Source organism: Heterocephalus glaber, unplaced genomic scaffold, assembly GCF_053883595.1.
Source record: "Heterocephalus glaber isolate CG9 unplaced genomic scaffold, H.glaber_assembly_v1.0 deba00001673, whole genome shotgun sequence".
Taxonomy (NCBI): Eukaryota; Metazoa; Chordata; class Mammalia; order Rodentia; family Bathyergidae; genus Heterocephalus; species Heterocephalus glaber.
The window spans coordinates 13,630,128-13,650,671 of NW_028258410.1; the positions used below are offsets into that span (position 1 = coordinate 13,630,128).

The 20,544-nt window shown below is 45.2% G+C and overlaps 1 long non-coding RNA gene across 1 annotated transcript in view; it reads left to right on the plus strand.

Moving 5' to 3' along the window:
- The window catches only part of LOC110344559 (uncharacterized), a 146,897-nt gene that overhangs the window by 123,870 nt on the left and 2,483 nt on the right, over positions 1 to 20,544 (plus strand). The window lies entirely within an intron of this gene.

The following is a 20,544-nucleotide window of genomic DNA, read 5'->3' on the forward strand; positions in this document are numbered from 1 at the left end:
CTGCAATGAGAGGGAGGCCGGGTGCGAGAAGTTGCTTTTACATCTTCACGTGGTGCTCAGAATGAAGAGAATAAAGCAATGAGCATATTTTAATTTATCAAATACTTTGTCAACATTAATCAAAGATCAAACTAACCTACAGTGGCAGACACTGGGTCTGCCTTCTGCATTACCATACCCCTTATTCTCCAGTAATAACAAAATGACTCAGGCCCATGCAGTCTCTCTGGGAGGTAAATGTGTTCATGCAGCTAGATTCTGGCCATTAGGATGGGAATACAGTTTTGTGTGGCAACTTCCAACAGTATTTCCTAAAGGAGAGCTGGCAAATGCTTTACCTCTGGGCTTCGTTCTTTCTTCCTTCCTGCTGCCAGAAGTCGACTGTGATGGCTGGAGCTTTAGCCAATACCTGGTGCCATAAGGACTGAGATTTCAGTCTAGTAACAAGATACAAAGAACTTGATTCCCTGAGGACTTCTGAGCACAGAGCCACTTTACCAAGCCTGGACTGGCTATCTGTGTATTTTTGTCTGAAAGAGAGGATAATTCTATTTTCCTAAAAACCATCATCCTCTTCGTAAGTATCCTCCTAACTGATTCCCAGACTAAGAGAAGGCAGCCAGAGCTCCCATATTGATTTCTATAGCCGAGGGATGTTTTCTTCTGGGAAAAATCTCCTGGCTTTATGAATTCCCTTTCAGAGTCCTGAGAATGTTGTGACATAGCCGAGATGTAGTCAGAGACCATTACAGGGCCTGGACACAAACTCCTGGGCCCTGTATGTGTTACTCAGTAAGAGTGTGATTCACGCTTTCTTCTAGGTTATACAGGGGCTAAAAAGTGACTTTTGTTAAAAACCATGTTTGTTCATTTGAGCCTATAATTGCCCGATAGGTAACTAAAAGTAGAACTGAGAATACCTACGCCTGAAGTCTCCATTGCCCTAAACCCTTGGTCACCTTGGATTCCAGCAGAGCCTCATAGGATTGAGACTGCCCCGGGTCACGGGGATTCCTCCCTTGGGAACTGAACTGCTCCTCATCACAAGTATTCAACAGAGCTACAAAACCAGGACCAAGATGGTGGCTGCCTGCGCTCCTGACCACCACGGCTCCCCACAGAGCTGATTCCCACTCTTTTGCTAACTTGGGCAGTCTAATCTTTCTCTCCCTCTCTCCAGCTACTCCTCAAGCTGGAGTCCTTTCTTTATCATCTCTGTCTCTCACCTTCCAATCAAAGTTTTTACCTGCAACTTCATATCGTCACTTTAAATCTCTCACCACCAAAGCAAAGACCCGCACTAGCTGCTGACAGTTGCCCATGGAAAATGCTTTTGAAATAACAAAGAATGGGGAGGTCTTTAGTTTTACCCAAAGTAGGCACTTAAAAATGTGTCAGTGTAGTGAACAATGAGTCAGGGTGAAAATAAACACTGACTGAGCATCTGCTATGAGCCAGGATGTGTGCTAGGGTCAAGCTTGGGGAGCCACGAGCAGAAAGAGAAGCTCAGGATCAATGGCTTTGAGGACACTCAGTTGAGAGGGAGAGAAGAGCTGGTAAATAAAAAAGGATGGCTTGGGACGATGAGCATGGCAGGATAGCTGCTCTGATCCCTCCTTTGTAATACCCTGGTGAGTGTGCTGCAGATGTTCTTGAAAAGCCCACTTCCACTGCATGAGAACTGTCCCCAAGGTGCTGTGAGATGGAAGAAAGAGACAGACAGGGTAGCACAGAGTGCAATTTATTGAGGATTTACTGGCAGAAGTAGGGTCCTGGACAGCAACAGGACAAGCGGATTGCTGTGATTTGAATCAAAAGGAAGGGGTCACCGTGGTCAGGACAAAAGTGATTTCATTCAAGCCAGAATGTACCTGGTTTGTCTCAAGCTAATGTCAAGGACATCAGACATACCACTGGCATTGATGGCACCGAGGTCCTGCCATAAAGCTCCACAAACCACTCTAGTGGGTTTGCGTATTTATAGCATTCTGGGAAACTATGTGGAGAAACCCACCCAGGCTCACTTGGAGGCAGTCATGGTGGTCATGACTCACAATGGCTGCTGTCGGAAAGCTGAATCCATACACCTGGTGTCTGGTCTTGCCTTCTTAAAAATGGAGAACTTTGTAGTTAGTGTTAGACCCAGTGAGAAAGTACCAAACAGAGACTGATATTAAATCCACACAGGAGTTTATTAACGGCTGGGACCTGAGCCTAGCATTGGCCTCGAGCATCGACTAGGGGGAGACAAACATGTTTTATACACCTTTGAGGCCAACAGCTTCTAGGCCCCCCTATGGGACAGAACTAGCAAAGCAAGCAAAAGGTACAGAAGCGAAATGTCCTGCTGTTAGAACATTTGTAAAACAATAGTTGATTGTTATTTCTAAAGGGTCTTTCTAGGGGAGGAGATTTCTAAGCTTCCTCCTTCTGAGTTCATCTAGAGGACAGGCAGGTGGGTCAAGCAGCAATATGGAGTCTGTCTTGCTAACTTGGGTCCTTCAGTTTGACCCATGCCTGAAGAGAATTTTCACCCTCCCTGGTGGCGACAGGAGACCACGTAGCCATTCTCTAACCAGTGGCATGAGGGTGGAGGTAAAGAACCAGCTTCCAAGTTGGAACCCTGAGGGAAACATTTTCCCCTTTTCTTTTTTCCTCCTTCCTGTAATTTAAATAAGGAAGATATAGTATGGGCTTCAAAAGCATCTTAAATAGTTGTAAGCTGTGTGTTGAGGTTGATGGAATGACAAATTAGGAGCTACCTAAGCATTATTCTGATGGATATGGGGCCACTTTACCAGCCATGAGTGGTCTACTTGCATAGGTACATGGAAAAAAAGGACCCCCCCTTTTTCATAAGCCACTGTTATTTTTGGTTTCTGATTCTAGCAGCCAAACCTGTATCCAGATGAAGATGCCCGTCCTCCACATTTCCCAGCTGATCCAAGTGGGAGAGAGGAGGAATGAAAAATACCAAGAATGACATTGATGAGTCTGAGGCCAGATATATTCTTCTTCGCTGTCTTTTAGCAAAGCCCAGGGTAGAGCCCTGTAATGCACAGGGGCAAAGGCATCAGGTTTGTCTAGGTGTATGCCTTGGAGCTGTTCTTAAGAGTTTCCTGGGTCCTCAGCAGAGTTAAGAGGCATCAGGTTGATCCTGTGAGGCCCAGGGGTGTCCAGCTCCTTCACTGGTCAGCGTGGACAGAGAGCAGCAGAGTATTTCGTGGGAGCCCGAGCTAGTGCTGGGTGTGAGGGAGTGGACATGGGTTGGCGTCACCCATGGCAATGTCGGTGGTGATGACAGGGCTAGATGTTCTCTATCTAGACACTGGGTGCCATGGAAGCCCGTGGAAGCTGGAGGTGACCTCAAGGAGGGAGGTGGGCTGCAGACTGATGGAGATTTGGTTTCCAGGGCTGGATGTAACGAAGTCTAGAAATAGCACATTCGAGACATGGACACTGAGCTATGTGTATGCACTGGTCCTCGCTAGCAGGATGAAATGCACACATGGTCCAACTGTGAGAATGCTTAATGAGAGGCAGCACAGATGGAGAGGCAGTTGTTTCTTTCAGATGGAGGTTGGGGATGAATGAACATCCCGGGAAAAAGTATTTGTCCAGACCTTCTATCCCAGACTCGTGTGATAATTGGCGATTGGCACTAGATGCCCTTGGTTCAACTCTCATCTCTGCTGCTACTTAACTTTGTGGCATTGGGCAAGTTACTTAGCCTTTTGAAGATTTGGTTTTGTAATCTGTAAGATGGAGATTGTAGCAACAGCTACTTATGGTGCTGGTGAGAGGCTTAACTAATGTGTATCAGGTACCTGCACATAGTAAGTACTCACTTAATTGCTGTTAGCTGTTGTTATTGTCATCTAATACCAAAAAGGTCTCTTTTCTCCTCGAGTGTACTAGGAATATGGACTATTATAGTTAAATATTTATTTATATTTTATTTGGGTGTTTATACTGTACCCTTTTTTCCCCAGAAGGATTGGATATTGAGCCAGTGCACACTTGCTATAGTTTTCTAGAGTTGCCACAGTAAAATACTCCAGACCAGGCAGTTTACACAGCAGGAATTTATTTTCCCACCACTACGGGGCGGAAGTTCAAGATCAAAGTGTAGTGAGGGTTGATTCCTGCTGAAGCCTCTCTCCTGGGTGTGCAGATAGTTACCTCTTGCTGCGTCTCCATAGGCCTCTCCTGAGCATCCAGTTCCTTCTCCCTAAAGGCCACGTGTCACACTGGGTGAGGGTCCAGCTTCAAGGCCTCATCTAGCCTGATGATCTGTTCAGAGGTCCCCAGTCCACGGATGCAGTCTGCTCTCGCGAGGTGTCTGTGTCCTGGTGCGGCTGTGGGAGGAGCTGATAAAGTCCTTTGTCTCCCCCAGCTGAGGCTTCCGTATAGGAGCAAGGATAGGCATTTCCACTGGCTTACACGACTGTCTGGGATTTGGACAGACAGGGCCTTTTATTACCCAAGAGGGACATGCTGAACTTGGGGGCCCGATATCTGCTCCCTCTGTGGGCAGGAGGAGGTTTCAGCCGGAGGAAATGGAAGAAACTGTAGAAGAGAAGAGAATGCCTTTGCTTGGTGGCCAGCACACAGTTGAGTTTAGCTCATTCAATAAATTGGGTCAGGAAACAATGGTAAAAGATTCCAAAATGGACCAAAAGGGGGAAAATGACTGAAAGTCTAGTCCAGAATGCTCTTCTGAGTATCTGTACTTTTGGTTGCTGTTGAACTCCTTGATAACTTTTTCAGTTGTGGACAGCTGAGAGACATGGAAATGAATCACACACTACTGCGTCTCTCATTCATGAATGCACTCAATAGGATCCTTGATGTACACTCATTTTATTCTTTTTTAAAATTTTATTCTTATGTGAGAATCATGATTTTACTTTTTTAGTAACTGGTGGCATTTTCAGTTGACCTGGACTCTGAGATTTGGACTCCACATTCATCACCTTGGGGTGCAGTCTGGGAGCCCTGAAGCCCCCCTACAACCAATGCCCTTGTTCTGGAGAAGGACCCTGGTGAAAGTCTTCTTTTTTAAATTTTATTTTATCAGTACATTTTAGGTATACAATATACTAACATTCATCATTGGAAATTTGCACCTTTACATAATCTCTCTTGGTTCTTATTTTTCCTCCTTCCCCTGCCCTCCCTTCAACCCCTCCATCCCTCCCTATTTACAAAGACTTTGTTTCCATTTTTTCATTTTCTCATATTGATTCCATTCCCTTCTTTCCTTTCCCCTAGCCCTCCCACTTCCTTCCCCTTTGCCCCTTTTCTTCCTATTTCACATTACCTATTATACCTTTTAGTCCTTATTTATACTTTCAGTTTCTCACACTAGAGAAACTATTTGGTATTTACACATGTGTGTCCTATTTATTTCACTTAAGAGTATCACCTCAATGTGCATCCGTTTAGCTATAAATGTCTCTAATTTCTCATTTTTTATGGCTGAGTATTACTCCACTTTATTAAAAAACTCATATTTTCTTCATCCAGTCTCCAGTTGATGGGCATTTGGGCTGTTTCCAAGTTTTAGCTATTACAAATTGTGCTGCTATGAACATGGGTACACATATATCACTGTGGTATGATTCTTTTAATTCTTTGGGGAAGATCCCCAGCAGGGGAATAGCAGGGTCAAATGGGGCTTCCTGTCCTAGATCTTGGAGGTATCCACATACTGATTTCCACAGTGGTCGCACCAGTCTACACCCCCACCAGCTGCGGACCAGGGTTCCTCTTTCCCCAGAGCCTTGCCAGCATTTGTTATTGGTTGATTTCATGATAGCAGCCATTCTTTCTGGAGTAAGGTGGAATCTCAGCATTGTTTTCATTTGCATCTCTCGAATGACCAGTGATGTTGAACGTTTTTTCATGTATTTATTTGCTATTTCTACTTCTTTGCCTGAGAAATGTCTGTTCATTTCAGATGCCCATTTTTGGATTGGGTCTTTAAATTTGGGAGGTCTGATCTTTTGAAGTTCTTTATAGATTCAAGATAGTAGACCTTTGTCTGAGGAGCAGCAGGTGAAGATTTTTTCCCACATTGTGGGATGTCTCTTCACACTGCTGGTGGTTTCTCTTGCTGTGCAGAAGCTTTTTAATAAGATGAGATCCCACTTGTTGATTGTTTGTGCTAGTTCATGGGCAACTGAGGTTTTATTCATAAAATCTTTTCCTACACCAATGTCTTCGAGAGTTCTACCTAACCTCTGTTCCAGCCAGTTCTATTTTTATATTTAGATCTTTAATCCATTTCAGTTTTAGTTTAGTGCATGGTGAGAGATATAGGTCTAGTTTTAATCTTTGGCAAGTTGAAACCCAATTTTCCCAGCACCATTCATTAAAGAGGCTATCTTTCCACCAGTGAGAGTGTTTGGCTCCTTTGTGGAATATGAGATGGCTGAGTGTGTCTGGAGTTGTTTCTGCATCTTCTAATCTCTTCCACTGGTCTTGAGGTCTGTCTCTTTGCCAGTACCATGCTGTTTTTATCACAGTAGGTTTGTAGTACAGTTTCAAATTGGGGGTTGTGATACCCCCTGCCATGTCTCTGTTGCCTAGAATTGCTTTTGCTATTCTGGGTCTCTTCTTGTTCCAAATGAATTTTTGGATTGTTTTCTCAAGGTCTGTGAAGTATGCTGCTGGGATCTCAATTGGGATTGCATTGAATCTATATAGCAGTTTTGAACGTATGGCCATTTTTATTATGTTGATCCTTCCTCCCCAGAAGCAGGGTATGTCTTTCCATTTTCTGATATCATCTTTGATCTCTCTTTTCAGAGTGCTATAGTTTTCAGAGAAGAGGTCTTTGATTTCTTTTGTTAGGTTGATTCCTAGGTATTTCAGTTTTTTGGATGCTATTGTGAAAGGAATTGTTTGCCCTATTTCTGTCTCAGTGTCTATTGTTCGTTTACAGAAAAGCTATTGATTTTTGTGTGTTGACCTTGTATCCAGCTACTCTACTGAATTTGGTTATTGAGTCTAGAAGACTTTTGGTGGAGTTCTTGGGGTCCTCAATATACAGTATCATGTCATCTGCAAATAATGACAATTTGACTTCTTCATTTCCTATCTTTATTCCTTTTATTTCTTTCTGTTGTCTAATTGCCATGGCTAATGTTTCCAAAAGTATATTGAACAGGAGTGGTGATGTTCCGGAAAATCATGGAAAGAAATGAAAGGAGACAAAGAATTGGGGTAAAATAATAAAAGTGTACTTGCAAGCAGATGGACTGTCAGAAACTGGTCTGGTCAGTGTCCTCATGCTGTGTTCTTTGTTATTCGCCTTTTATACTTTGTTAGTCATTATCTCATCCCTAGTGGTCTTTGTTAAGTAAATAAAGTTCAAATTTCTGCTTAATGGTTAAACACAGGTGGTTTCTGTCACTGATTACAGTCCTAAACACATGACAAGTTATGGCACATATATCACAAGTTTGTTCAGGGATTGGCACTTTGCTCTTCAGATCTAGGATGTTGTCTATAGTGGAGCTACAGATCAAAGGAGCTATACAACCTTCACTTTAAAGAACAAAAGCAACAGGCTAAGGTAAGCTTTTAAAGGGATATACTACCTATTTTGCTTCCACAACTTGTTAATAGCTAACTTACTAAACTTACTTTAAAACTTTTCTCTATCAGTGATAGTGGGCATCCTTGTCTTGTTCCTGATCTTAATGTGAAGGATTTCAGTTTTTGACCATTTAGTATGATATTGGCTGTTGGTTTTTCATAGATGGCTTCCATCAGTTTGAGGTAGAGACCATCTATTCCAATTTTTTTGTACAGTTTTTATCATAAATGCATGTTGGTTTTTGTCAAATACTTTTTCTGGATCTATAGAGATAATCATATGGTTTTTGTCCTTGCCTCTAATGATATAGTGTATTACATTGATTGATTTGCATATGTTGAACCATCCCTGAATCCCTGGGATGAATCCCACTTTGTCAGGGTGTATGATCTTCTTGAGGATCTTCTGCATTCTATTTGCCAGTATCTTATTAAGGATTTTTACATCTATGTTCATTAGTGAGATTGGACTATAGTTCTCTTTTTTTGGTTGGGTCTTTCTCTGCTTTGGGAATCAAGGTGAGGCTTGCTTCCAGGAATGAATTTGGGAGTACTGCTTCCCTTTCAATTTCATTGAAGAGTTTAAACAGTAGTGGCAGTAGTTCTTCTCTAAATGTCTTGTAGAATTCAGCAGTGAAGCCATCAGGACCTGGGCTTTGATTGATATTGTGTTGTTTAGAATTTTTAGGTCTTCTTTGCTCAACTTTGGTAATTCATACATATCTAGGAATCTGTCTCTTTCTTCTGTGTTTTCCATCTTATTGGTATATAAGTTCTCGAAGTAGGTACTGATAATCCCCTGGATTTCTGCTGGGTCCATTATAAGTTCACTCTTTTCATTCCTAATTGCATGGATTTGGGCCTTTTCTTTCCTTGTTTTGATAAGGTTGGCTAAGGGTTTGTCAATTTTGTTTATTCTTTCAAAGAACCGACTCTTGGTTTTATTAATTTTTTGTATTGTAGTCTCTATTGAATTGATTTCTGCTCTGATCTTTATAATTTCCTCCCTTGTATGAGCTTTGGGTTTGTCCTGATCTTCTTTTTCTAGAAGCTTGAGATTCAGCATCAGGTTGTTTAGTTGGACTTGCTCTGTTTTCCTAATGTGAGTATTCACTGCTATGAATTTCCCTCGTAAAACTGCTTTCCTTGTGTCTCATAGATTCCAATATATTGTATTGTCATTGTCATTTAATTAAAGGAAATATCTGATTTCTTCAATTTCCTCTGTGACCCATTGGTTATTCAGAAGTGTGTTATTCAATTTCCATGTGTTTATGAAATTCTTGCAGTTTCTTTTTCTATTAATCTCCAATTTCATCGCACTATGGTCTGATAATATACAGGGGATAACTTCAATTCCTTTGAACTTACTTAAACATGTTCTATGAGCGAGTATGTGGTCTATTTTGGATAACGACCCATGTGCAGCTGAAAAGAATGTGTATTCTGATTTTGTGGGGTGGAACACTCTGTAAACATCTGTTAAGTTCATTTGTTCAAGAGTTTGATATTGTTCTAGTATTTAATTACTTACTTTTTGTCTAGTTGATGCATCTATTTGTGACTGTGGGGTATTGAGGTCCCCTACTACTGTTGTATTAGTGCATATATGACTTTTCATATCCGTTAGTATTTGTTTTATATAGTTGGGCGCACTAGTGTTTGGTACATATATATTTATGTTTGTCATCTCTTCCTGTTGGATTGTTCCCTTTACAAGTATGTAGTGTCCTTCTTCATCTCTCTTAATCAGTGTTGGTTTGAAATGTACTTGATCTGCAAAGAGGATAGCTACTCCTGCTTTTTTTTGGTTCCTGTCACATGGAGTATTGTTTTCTACCCTTTAACTTTCAGTCTATGAGTTTCTTTTTGAATTAAGTGTGTTTCTTGTATACACTGTATTGTTGATCTTGCTTCTTGACCCATTCTGCCAGTATATTTCTTTTGATTGGTGAATTGGAACCATGAACATTGATAGTTATAACTGATATGTTTTGACTTATCATTGTCATGACTTTTTCTTTTTGTTGGATTCTCCCCCTTTTCTTTTATTTTTTTGTCACATCTGATGGATTCATTCTGCTGTGCTTCCTGGGGTTGTGATCCTCATTGTCTTTTCCTAGGATATTGTCTAAAATTTTTTGGAGTGCTGGTATGGTATTCATGAAGTTCCTAAGGTGCTCCTTGTCACGAAAGTATCTTATTTCTCCATCAATTTTGAAAGATAGTTTTGCAGGGTACATCAGTCTGAGTTGGAGGCTGTTTTCTTTTAGGGCTTGGAATATGTCACTCCAAGCACTTCTTGCCTTGAGGGTTTGTGTTGAGAAATCTGCTGTGATTCTGATGGGCTTTCCTTTTTATGTGATTTGTTTCTTTCTCTAACTGCTTGTAGAACTTTATTCTTCTGTTGGGTTTCTGGAATCTTAATAATAATATGCCTATGTGTAGATTTTTTTTGATCAAGGCTAGTTGGAGTCCTATATGCCTCACTTATCTGTATGTCATGTTCTTTTCCCCTGCTTGGGAAGTTTTCTGCCATTACTTCTGTGAACAGTTTTTTTTTATGTCATCTGCACTCTCTCCTGTTTCTTTGTGGACTCCAATCAGTCTTATGTTTTTCTTCTTTGCATCATCTAGCAGCTACTGGATCGATTTCTTGTGGTCCCTTACAATTTTGAAGCAATTTTTCTTTTCCTCCTCACTAATTGCAATCTTATCTTCTGTATCTGAAATTCTGTCCTCACATTGAGTTTTTAATCTCCTGGAAATCTGTTTGCATCTGTTTTATGGATTCCATTTATTTCCTATGTTGGGATTCCATCATGCTCCTCAGCTCCTCTCTAGATTTATCAATCATGTCTTGCACTATGACCACAATCTCTGCTGTTATCTGAGAAATTATTTCTGATTTAATTTTTCCCTGATCCTCTTTTGTTGCCAGTTCTGGGAGTCCAGGTGGTTGAGTCTCAGAGTGTTCCATCTCATTTCCCTTTGAGGTTGGTGTAGGTAATCTGACAGTCTGGTTTTGGGACTTATTTACGTGTCTTCTCATTTCTATGGGGGAGGGGGGGTGCTGTTGGCACCCACACTGGTCACCTCTGCACTGGGAGTGGTGGTATGGCAGCCTGCAAGCCCCTTTCTCTGCACTAGGCCCTGGTGAAAGTCTTGCCAATTCCCACACTTGATCAACACACTATCGATTTCCACAGGGAAGATGGGTTGGCTGGAAGGCACTGTGACTTGCTTCTGTCCCCACAGGCTTCCTCTTGGATTAGACAGTGTGTACCTTCATGTACCTGCTTAGTCTTTTACCTGGATTTCTTCTCTTCAGCTTTTCTTACTGGAGGGGGCTGAACTGGGGGGGCGAGGAGTGGGTCCTAGACAATTGAGACTGACCCTTGGATGCTTGGACTCTGGAACAAGCTTCTGGAAATAGGAAAACCCAGTCAACTTCCTGCTGGTGACTCAGTTTGACCTCATTGAGATGCCAGCCATTCATAGGTTTCCTTAGAGCCCTCAGCAACAGGAGCTTGTAATCAGCAGTGCAGACTTCTGTTCTGAGTGGCTGGTTACCTCAGTCATTCATGAGAAGAGTTCATAGAAATTAAATTTCATAAGAAATTAAAGCCTTAATTTTACTGTGATGACCTATAATTTGTGCATTATTTTAAAAAGGAGACATTCATGGGTTGGCGTATTTCTTTCTCTTTCAATCACCATTTACCTCCCCTTATTTCTCTTTAAAAGCCCGAGTGGCCCAATAGAAAGTGGAATGAAGGGAGGAGACCCTAGGGTCCTGAGGGAGGGTAGATGGCATGGTGGCAGCCTCACAGTGGGTGCCAGCAACCTGTGCCTGCTGTGTAAGAAGTGGAGATCCAGTCCTGCTCTGAGCTGCCCATTTGTCCTCTCATTTATGGGTCTCCTCTTGCCCTCTTGATTACACTTTCCTTTCTTTGGAAACTGACATATTCACTGTAGCAAACTGAATACAGAAATGTTTAGAGGCTAAAAATAAGTTGTAGTTCTGTTTTGTAAGTTAAATTGTGGTATGTTCTTTTTAAATATATATATACATATATACATATACATACATATACATATATATACATATACGTATATACATATACATATATACATATATACATATATACATATACATATACATATATATGTGTATATATATATATATATTGCACGGAAACCAGATATATATTTGTAGCTAGAATGCATGCTTCTTCATTGACTTTTTCTTTTGCTGCTCTCTCATTAAAGCAGACACTATTCCCCGCTCATCCCGGACTGGATGGGCCACAGACCAAAGTTCCTCACGTGTCCCTTCCCTTCTGCCCTTGTTTCTGCCTGAGTGTTCACAGATGGAAGTAAAGACAGGTTTCTGCAGCCTGGCAAGTGATTGCTTAGTCTTCAGGAGCCCTGAGTGGCTCTAACCGGAGATTCACCTGGCCGCTCCAGGCAGCTAGGGCAAGACCTGCTGGGGCAGTGTGTGGGGATGAACAAATGAAACAGGGGTCTCAGTAGGTCTTCTGGCTAACCCTGACTAGAAGGAGTTAAAAACAAACTTTACTAGAAAAAAATTCCCCTGGGAAGCAAGTCAAGGGCAGGGGTAGAGAAAGAGAAAAACCAGATTAAAAATAGGCACCAAATGCACTTGGAACTTGCACCAAGAAACGAAAAAAAAAAAAAGCAGAGAGGCAGGACTCAGCGAAGCACACAAACAGTAAGCCACCCCCACTGCCAAGGGAATATAGGAGAAGGGGGGCTAAGGAAATCACACCTGTGCACTAACATATACACATACATACACATGTGTCAATCTAGAGTCACCGTATCATTCACTCTGGGGTCATCACAGAGGACAGTAGACATCCACATGCCCTGTACTGAGCCTAAAATAACAGTTAGTAAGATACCCTATGCCAGCTTGCTGCCCACCCTAAAGAGAAGGCCTTGTAAGGTGCACCAAGGAGAAGCAAACAGATGGGGAGAAGCTGCACATGGACCACGGAAGATGCGACGTTAGGCAGAGGCCCAGAAGCTGGTCCTGTTATGACAGGTTCTGGTGGGGGCGGGTGAGTCCCTCACCCCCATAAAAGCAGCCATGAACAAAGGGCCCAGGGGTCCTCCTGCGCTGATTCTTTCTTATCAGAGTAGCTATGCATCCTCTCCTTCCGCTTTTCCTCTTTACAAATAAAGTGTCTTCCTTTCATTAAACTTCGTCCCTTTCATTTTGTGCTGGTCTGAGTTGCGATCCCTGTGGGCTGCCCCAGATGCGACATCTCTGGTTCTCTGAGCAGCAGCCAGGTGTGACAAATGCCTCTAAAGTGGTATTAGGTGCACAAATAACGCTGGGCCTGGGCACAAACGCAGGGTGATCCAGGGCCCCACGGACCCATCCCCACTGATCTGGATGCACTGCAGCGGTGGCCTGGGGGTGGCCACCGTGGACTCCAGGCCCGAGACCCCAGAGGGCTGCCATCCAAGGCTGGGTCTTGGCAACCCTGATGGCTTCTCCTGGGCTTGTGACTTTCTCTTGGTCCTCACAGAAAGACCGGAGCTCTGGGGGTAACAGAACCACAGCCACTGTGGCAATGGCCTCTCGGGAACATCTCTGCTCATGTGACCAAGACAGAAAACTTGGCTGAGGTCTGAAACCCCTAAAAATCAGGAGAGCAGGAGCCTGAGGGAAGTTGGATTTCGTAATGCCCTGAAGATTGGGGTTTAGGTTGCTAAGTAAAACAGAGAAACTCGCCTTTTATTATATGTGTGCCTGTGTGAACCCAGCTTTTTAAAAATTGTACTTATAATACACACTTCCATCCTGTTGCACATGTATTTTTATTGTTTTCCTTCCATTTATGAAATTGAACACTCTCCAACTGGGCAGTATTCCCTGAAAATAGCATTTTTTCAAATTCCATCCTACGGCAGTAGGGCCTCGGCCCCCCGTATTCCGCAGGTATCTTCAGGGTTTAGCACACGACCTGCCTGGTACGTAGCAGGAACTCAAAAATTATTGGTTGATTTAATCAAGTGTAGACAGCCCGTGATGCGTGGTTTCTTTGACCTCGGTCATTGCGATTTCTACTTTTATAAATAAGATTGTGGTAGGTGTTCTTAGTGGAAAGCATCGACATGCTTAATTCTTTCCTTAGGGTACTTGTACAGTGGATTTATCGAGTCAAAGAGTGCATTATGGAAACATTCTGGGTGTTGGTTGAAACAGCAATTTACACCAGGCTCCCTGAGACTGCTGCTTCACCATACTGTTGCTAATGCTCAGTTCATTATCTTGAGAGAAAAATCCTGCCAGGCTCATATCACATCGTGTTTTTGTTTAATGAACCTTTTCTTTGTTGATTAGGGAAAGCAAGTCATTTCTCTTGTGCTTGGTGGTCTTCATATTTCTTTTTCCAGTAAAGAGCGCATTTTCCTGTTGACTATATGGGCATATTTTATTTGGGCAGGTGAATTTGGTTTGTTTTTCAGGTTTTTGTGTGGAGTATTGTTCTGTGAAAACACAGACTCTGGACAGAAAACTTAGCTTGAGGCAGGTTCTCGGAAGTTCAAGAGTAGGGGTGAAAGCTGTTCCTGTGTGCTGTCGCCATCTAGCGGAGCTTGAGGGCACTGCGATAACAAGCCCTGCGTGGTAGGGGTTAAGGCGGAGCCCCTTTAGCCCCTTCTGCCCTGGTGACCCTCGTTCTTCACCCGGTTATTGATCAGCCTCACTCTGACCAGGGTTCGCTTCCAAATTCCACCGTTTTATGTTGCTGCCAGAGTGGCTGTTGGAAGACATCGATCCGCACTGGTTTCTGTTTAAATCCATTGTGATACAACGTAATCTCTTAAGCGGATCCAGCTCTGGGTAGCACACCTGTTCCTCGAAGAATCAGGTAAGAGTCTGGCTCTGCTGCCACCGTCTCTGCTGCGACCACCAGCTGTGCCCCAGATGATGAGGAGCACACAGGTAGGGCTGTGCCTGTAGACAGAGGCGGCAGGCCTGCTTCTCCTTTGGAGCACCCCCGCCCTGCAGCTGGCTGCGGCCGTTTCCATTCCCCTGAGCCCCACGCTTTGGAGGTGCTGCTTCGCGGCCTCGCCTCTGACCCCTGACCCCTGCAGTCCTTGATCTCTTTTCCTCCCTGGATCTCTTGTCACCGTCACCGTGGACCTTCTTTCTTTAATCTTCCCTGGCCATCTCCTTCCCACCTCTAAATTTCCTATCCCACCCTGGCTTCTCAGTCACAGTTGTAGAGAATAAACTCTCCATTACAACCTGTAATCCTGTGTCTTGTGAATAGCCTGTTTGTTTTCCCTGGGGAAGGACAGGATCCATTTCATTGTTTTCCATCCATGTCGTTTGTCTGACACATAGTAGGTGCTCAGCAAATGCAAGTGAAATAACTCGATGAGGAGATGAACAAACATATCTATCACGTAGTGTGGTTCCTTTTAGAGGATAGCATAATTAACAAAAAAAGAGAAAAAACCATAATTTCTGTATTCTTGGATGAAACCATACGTTTTAGAAATTCAGATTTAGTGTTTTGGCTGATTATACAGGCATTTAGCCTGCCTGAGTTCTGTTTCTAATTGAGGATTTAAGCTTCTAAGTACCACAGTTTCCTCATGAAGAACTTTCAGTAATAGCTTGTTGCTACTACACATCTTCAAACCTTTAGCTCCTTAGTCAATGAACTCTCAATAGCCAGTGGGTTAGAAAATGTAGCAAAACGCTTGCAACGTTATTGTGGGAGCCAGTGTTTACAGTTAAAAGGCCAAAAGAGACAATGGGGTGGACTGATGTATTTTAAACAATGGATTAGAATGAATTCCTTTGGTAGTTTCATTAGGTCCTCAAATAAGCAGACTGCACCCTAACCTCCCTCCGTGATGCCCTCCACCATGACGGATCATTTCTATGGGATCCCGTGTTTGTCTTCTGGAGTGTCAGTAGCAAACTCTCAGAGTTCCCCTAACCAACAGAAGTGGGTTGTCTTGCAGTTCTGGAGGTCAGCAGTCTGAAATCCGGGGGTTGGCATGGCAGCGGTCCCCCTAAGGGTCCTGCCTGCCTCCTCCAGTGCCAGGTGCTCTAGCTGCGCCTCCAACCTCTGTCTCTGTCTCCCCGACTCCTCTTCTGCCTCTTTTTTTTGTGTCTCCTTTTCTGTCTCCTAGAAGAACAGCTGTCTTTGGATTTGGGGTCCAATTGGATAATCCATGGTGATGTGACATCAATATGCTTAATTACTTGTACAAAGACCGTATCTTTTTCCAGATACAGTCACATTCGTAGATTCTAGGGACCGGGATGCAGGCATGTATCTCCTTGGGTGCTGTCAGTCAGCCCACCGAAGACTGATGTTTTTCATTAATTTTATTGGTATATTTTAGGAGTACAGTATGCTGACATTCATTATTGGGAATTTGTACCTTTACATAATATGTCCTGATTCTTATTTTTTCCCCATTCCATTGCCCTCTATCCAACCCCTCTACCCTCCCTATTTACAAAGACTTTGTTTCCATTTTTCCTTTTCTCACATTGATTCCTTTCCCTTCTTTCCTTTCCCTACCCCTTCTGGCAGGGGATTTAGCTCACTGGTTCTGCTGCCTGCCTCACAAGTGTAAGGTCCCGTGTAAGGTCCCAAGTTCAATCCCTGGTACCAAAAAAAAAGAATAAAAGAAATAAAAATAAAACGACTCCTCCTGCCTTTCCCTACTGGAGCTGTCTCGCTTCGGCTGTCACAAGGGCGAGAGTTACTCATTCCGGTCCCGTCCCCCGGCCTGCATGCATCTCTCAGTGCGCGGCCCGGCCCTCTCAGCAGCAGCTGCTTCCCCTCCCAGGCCTATTTTCTCTTTCCATCCCAGCAGTGCGGTGCCTGACTCGAGGCCGGGAATTCCCCCACTGCGTTTGCATTTAGCTGCCAGGAGGGGTCACGTCAAGGCCTGGTGTGCTTTGGGGAGCAGACTTGCAAAAGTGCCCTTGTCTGTCCCCAACAAAGGGCCTCCTGATTGACCCCGAGGTGCTGCCTCCAAATCCCCCTGCTTTCCAGAGCAGTTACTGGCCAGGATGACCGAGGCTGGGTGAGGATTCAACATGAGCTACAAAGCTAAGACAGAGCCACAGAACTTTGCGTCTGAGCAGGTCCACGTGTCCCTCAAGGCTTGGCACTGCCCTGGCCACTCGGGAGACACGAGGAGCAAAGCGAAGGCCCTGCTCCTGCAGTGCTGACACCCGGAAACAGAAATAGACACAGCACATAGGAAATGTGTTAGAAAGGGTGCTAACCATCGTGCAAAACAGCCACACAATGGGGGAGGAGTGAGTGGACAGCGGCGGAGGGCGCGTGTGCAGACTGCCCAAGGCCTTAGAGCCCAGAGCAGTGTCTCCTGGCCTTCTCCACGGGACTGTGGGAGTGATCGAGGGTGGAATACCAGAGACGGGGAATAAAGTCTTTTTCCCCACTCAAGTAGAAGACACTTCTATGAGCACGTGAGTCAAGAAGCTCAAAGAGACCAGAGATGTGGCCAAGGTAGCAAATGCATTGAATCCACTTACAGTTGAGGATCATCTTTCAAAGGTACACTGAGCTCCGCCGGGGAGGTTTAGCACCCGTCCAAAGCGTGGCAAGAGAACTGAACTGGCTTCTGAGTGCAACTCTAGCAATGTCTGCCAAGCATACAGAATGAGAAGGCATGAAATGAGACTACCTTCATGAGAATGAATAGCTTCTCCTTGTCTCCACCAGCATTCTTGTTCTGCGTCACCGCAAGACACTGACGTTGCTTAGACAGTGCTCAAGCTGAATGCCTGAGACATTTGCAAAAAGATTCTCTTGTTACTCTGGATTTTGATGATTGGTGACGAGCCGTTATCATCGCAGATGGCATTGGGTGGCTCTTTCTCTTGATCTGGGAGGAAAATCTGTGATTATTAACAGGGCACATTATGCCAACTGGGATGGAATGGGCTATCAAAGCTCTGCAGTTTGCAGTAGCCATGACTCCTGTGAGTGGAACCGTTCCTGTTTAAAGGACTCTGGCGAAAGGCAGATGCTGCAGTGTCCACGAAGCCCCTGGTGTGTGAGGGAGCTCAGCTGCCTCTCTGGTCTGACTCTGGCCCATTTGTTACAGTGAATCCCTAAGAGTGGCTGCTGCAGCTCTGGCAGGACATAAGAGTGAAGTTTAATTTGAGCACCCCCAGAGGGGAAGCCACATGACCTTATGGGGACCAAAGGACCAGAGTGGGATGCTTTTGCATTAGAGCAGCGTGCAGTGGCCTCTCAGTGACTGCTGGGAGCTGGCCTGGGAGGACTGTGTTGATAACCCCCCGGGGCCAGAACTGGTTTTCTGCTAGGTCCCGAGGATGGGGCTTGGGCCTGCTGCTCTGCTTAGCATTTCCCGTGTGTACCTCAGTTTCCCTCCGTGAATACTGGTAACGATGAACCTCAAGAACCTAGGCTCTTGCTTCTGTAAGGAAGGCTGCTGAGTGGACTCCAGCGGCTTCGAGGCCCTCGTGGCACCTCAGTGTGGCACTGGGGGGCGGGGGGTCTGGATGCCCCTCTTCACTCTGCAGGGCTCAGTGCGCTCTGCTCAGCCCTCTGGTCAGACACAGGGCAGGGCCGGGCTCCTGTCTGCCCTGCCTGCAGCACCCCTGGAGCCCTGACGTCCTAGTGGAGGAGGAGGTCGGGGTTGTTCGTATCCCTGACAGCCCCTTCGTGCTCTGTTGCTGTCCTGTGAGTCTGAGCTGGGTCCATCCAGGAGCAGTGTGAAGGGGAGCAGGTGGGACAGCCCTCGTCTGCTCAAACACTGGGTTTTAATCATTAAAAAGAGCCTAGAACAATAATGAGTGTGGTGGTTAATTTTATGTGTCAACTCGACTCCTCAGGAGGTCCGGGGAGTCTACGGTCATTGCACCCTGAACGCACCCCGTCTCGTCAGGAGGTCAAAGGAATGAACATTAGTTGTGTGTGAGTGCGTGTGTGAGCCAGAGAGCCAGAGGGAGAGGCAGCGTTTCTGCAGAGGTCAGCTCGTGAGCTGATGGACGGGGTGAAGTCCCTCTGCCATGTCGGCGGGCAGCACCAAGCTGTCTTCCGGTCCTGCAGCCTTCAAACCCGGGCTGGAATGGACAGTCAGCACTGTCAGCCTTCGGACCGCACCGCCCGCTTCCCTATGTCCTGCATGCAGAGGGCGGATCGTGGGATCTGCTCAGCTTTCACCAAGGTGCGATCCGATTCCTCATAATGAACTCCTCCCAGACAGACATCCACCTCTACTTCCTGTTCCCCTCTTCCCCTGTCTCTTTAGTGTTATTACTATTATCTCCAGTGCGGGACTAGAACCCAGGGCCTCACACATGCGAGGCAGGTGCTCTGCCGCTGCAGTGCACTCCCAGTGAGGTTTACTTTTGATTTTAAGACAGTCTTCCCCATTTGTCCAGGCTGGCCTTGAACTTGGGGTCTTCCTGCCTTGGCCTCCTAAGTAGCTGTGATTACAGACCTGCACCTCTCCGAGATTGGGGCCCCGAGGGGTTTTGGGCAGGGACAGCGATGTTCCTCCCTGGGGTCCAAGACTTGCAAGGAACTCAAGTCTCAAATGCGAAGGTAAATCAATGCCACCAGACACGTTATTTAAGAAACAAAGGTTACATTAGGCTAATGGAGTCGTCAAAGTATTATTCCAGGTAATGTTTCCAAAATGTAAACAAGTAATGTTTCCAAAATGTAACCTGCTGTTACATGTTGTTCCCGATTCTAACAAATCCCAAGTGACATCGAGACCTGCACGGTACATGGGCACTAGTGCCAATTAGTCATACCCATTTTTCAGTGAAAACTCCCCTGAAAGACTTGGATTCAGAAGGCGTGGATCCAAGTTACAAAGAGACTTGTGACTTGGGGAAGTCGCTTAACCTCCCTGAGTCTTGGGCCTCGTGCCAGCTAAAGGGAGTTCTGTTTAAACGAAACGAAATGATGCATAAGGACACTTCATGTAATCGCGATGTAAATGTGTATTCGCGGCAGGTCTAAGGCCATGGGAACAATCCCATCTTGTCCCGGGCCGTCCCGACCTCCAAGGTAAGTCTGGAAGGTGACTCCGTCTGCGGGACCGAACCGGCCCGGTTCCCCTCCCCACTGCGGCATCGCGGGCCTGGGGCCGCAGAGAGAGGGGCTTTGGCGCCACCTTGCGGCCAGGCCGCCCCGTTGCGGTTCCCGAGCACTGGTGGGCATTGAAGCAGCCCGGCCAGGCCCGGCTACCGCGTGTCTAAATCACGCAGGGGGCGTCTTAATCACAGATCTTGACCAATGCGAAGCCGGCGGTGAACAGTAACATCCATTCACTTCCCGAAAGTGAACCGCTTCCGGAGTCCCAGCCTTGTGAGGTGAAGACAGACTGAGATCCGACCCCCAAGCCCCACTAGATTCTTCCTAATCTCACTTTATTCCATTCACCACGACTGGATAATATAACCGGTTCTCCGACCCATCTTTGAGGTGTCTGTACTCTGTCAGATGTACAAAGAAGCATAATTAGAGAATAAGAAAAATACCTAACTGGTGAGCAGGCCTGTAGGAGCTCATCTTGAAGGGCTCAAAGCAGAATAAAACCAGGGCTGCTGTGTACACGTGAGCAGGTTGTGTACTGCACAAGCCCCACATTTGTATTTGTAAGGGCAACTCTAAGATATTTCTGGAAAAGACAAAACTTCATTCGATTTGCACCAAGATGCCCTGAGAACCAGGAGCCTCTCCACAGTTGTACCCCAGGGCCGCAAAGGGCTGTCCCATCAGATACATTCCGTAAAAACTGGGTTTTGGGTTTCGGCCTGAAAAGGGATTTGGTACTTGATTTGCTTCATCACAAGGCTTTTGAGCCTGAGGGTCCCCTAGGTCGGGACCGGGCGCTCAGGTTTGCCACCAACCCTGC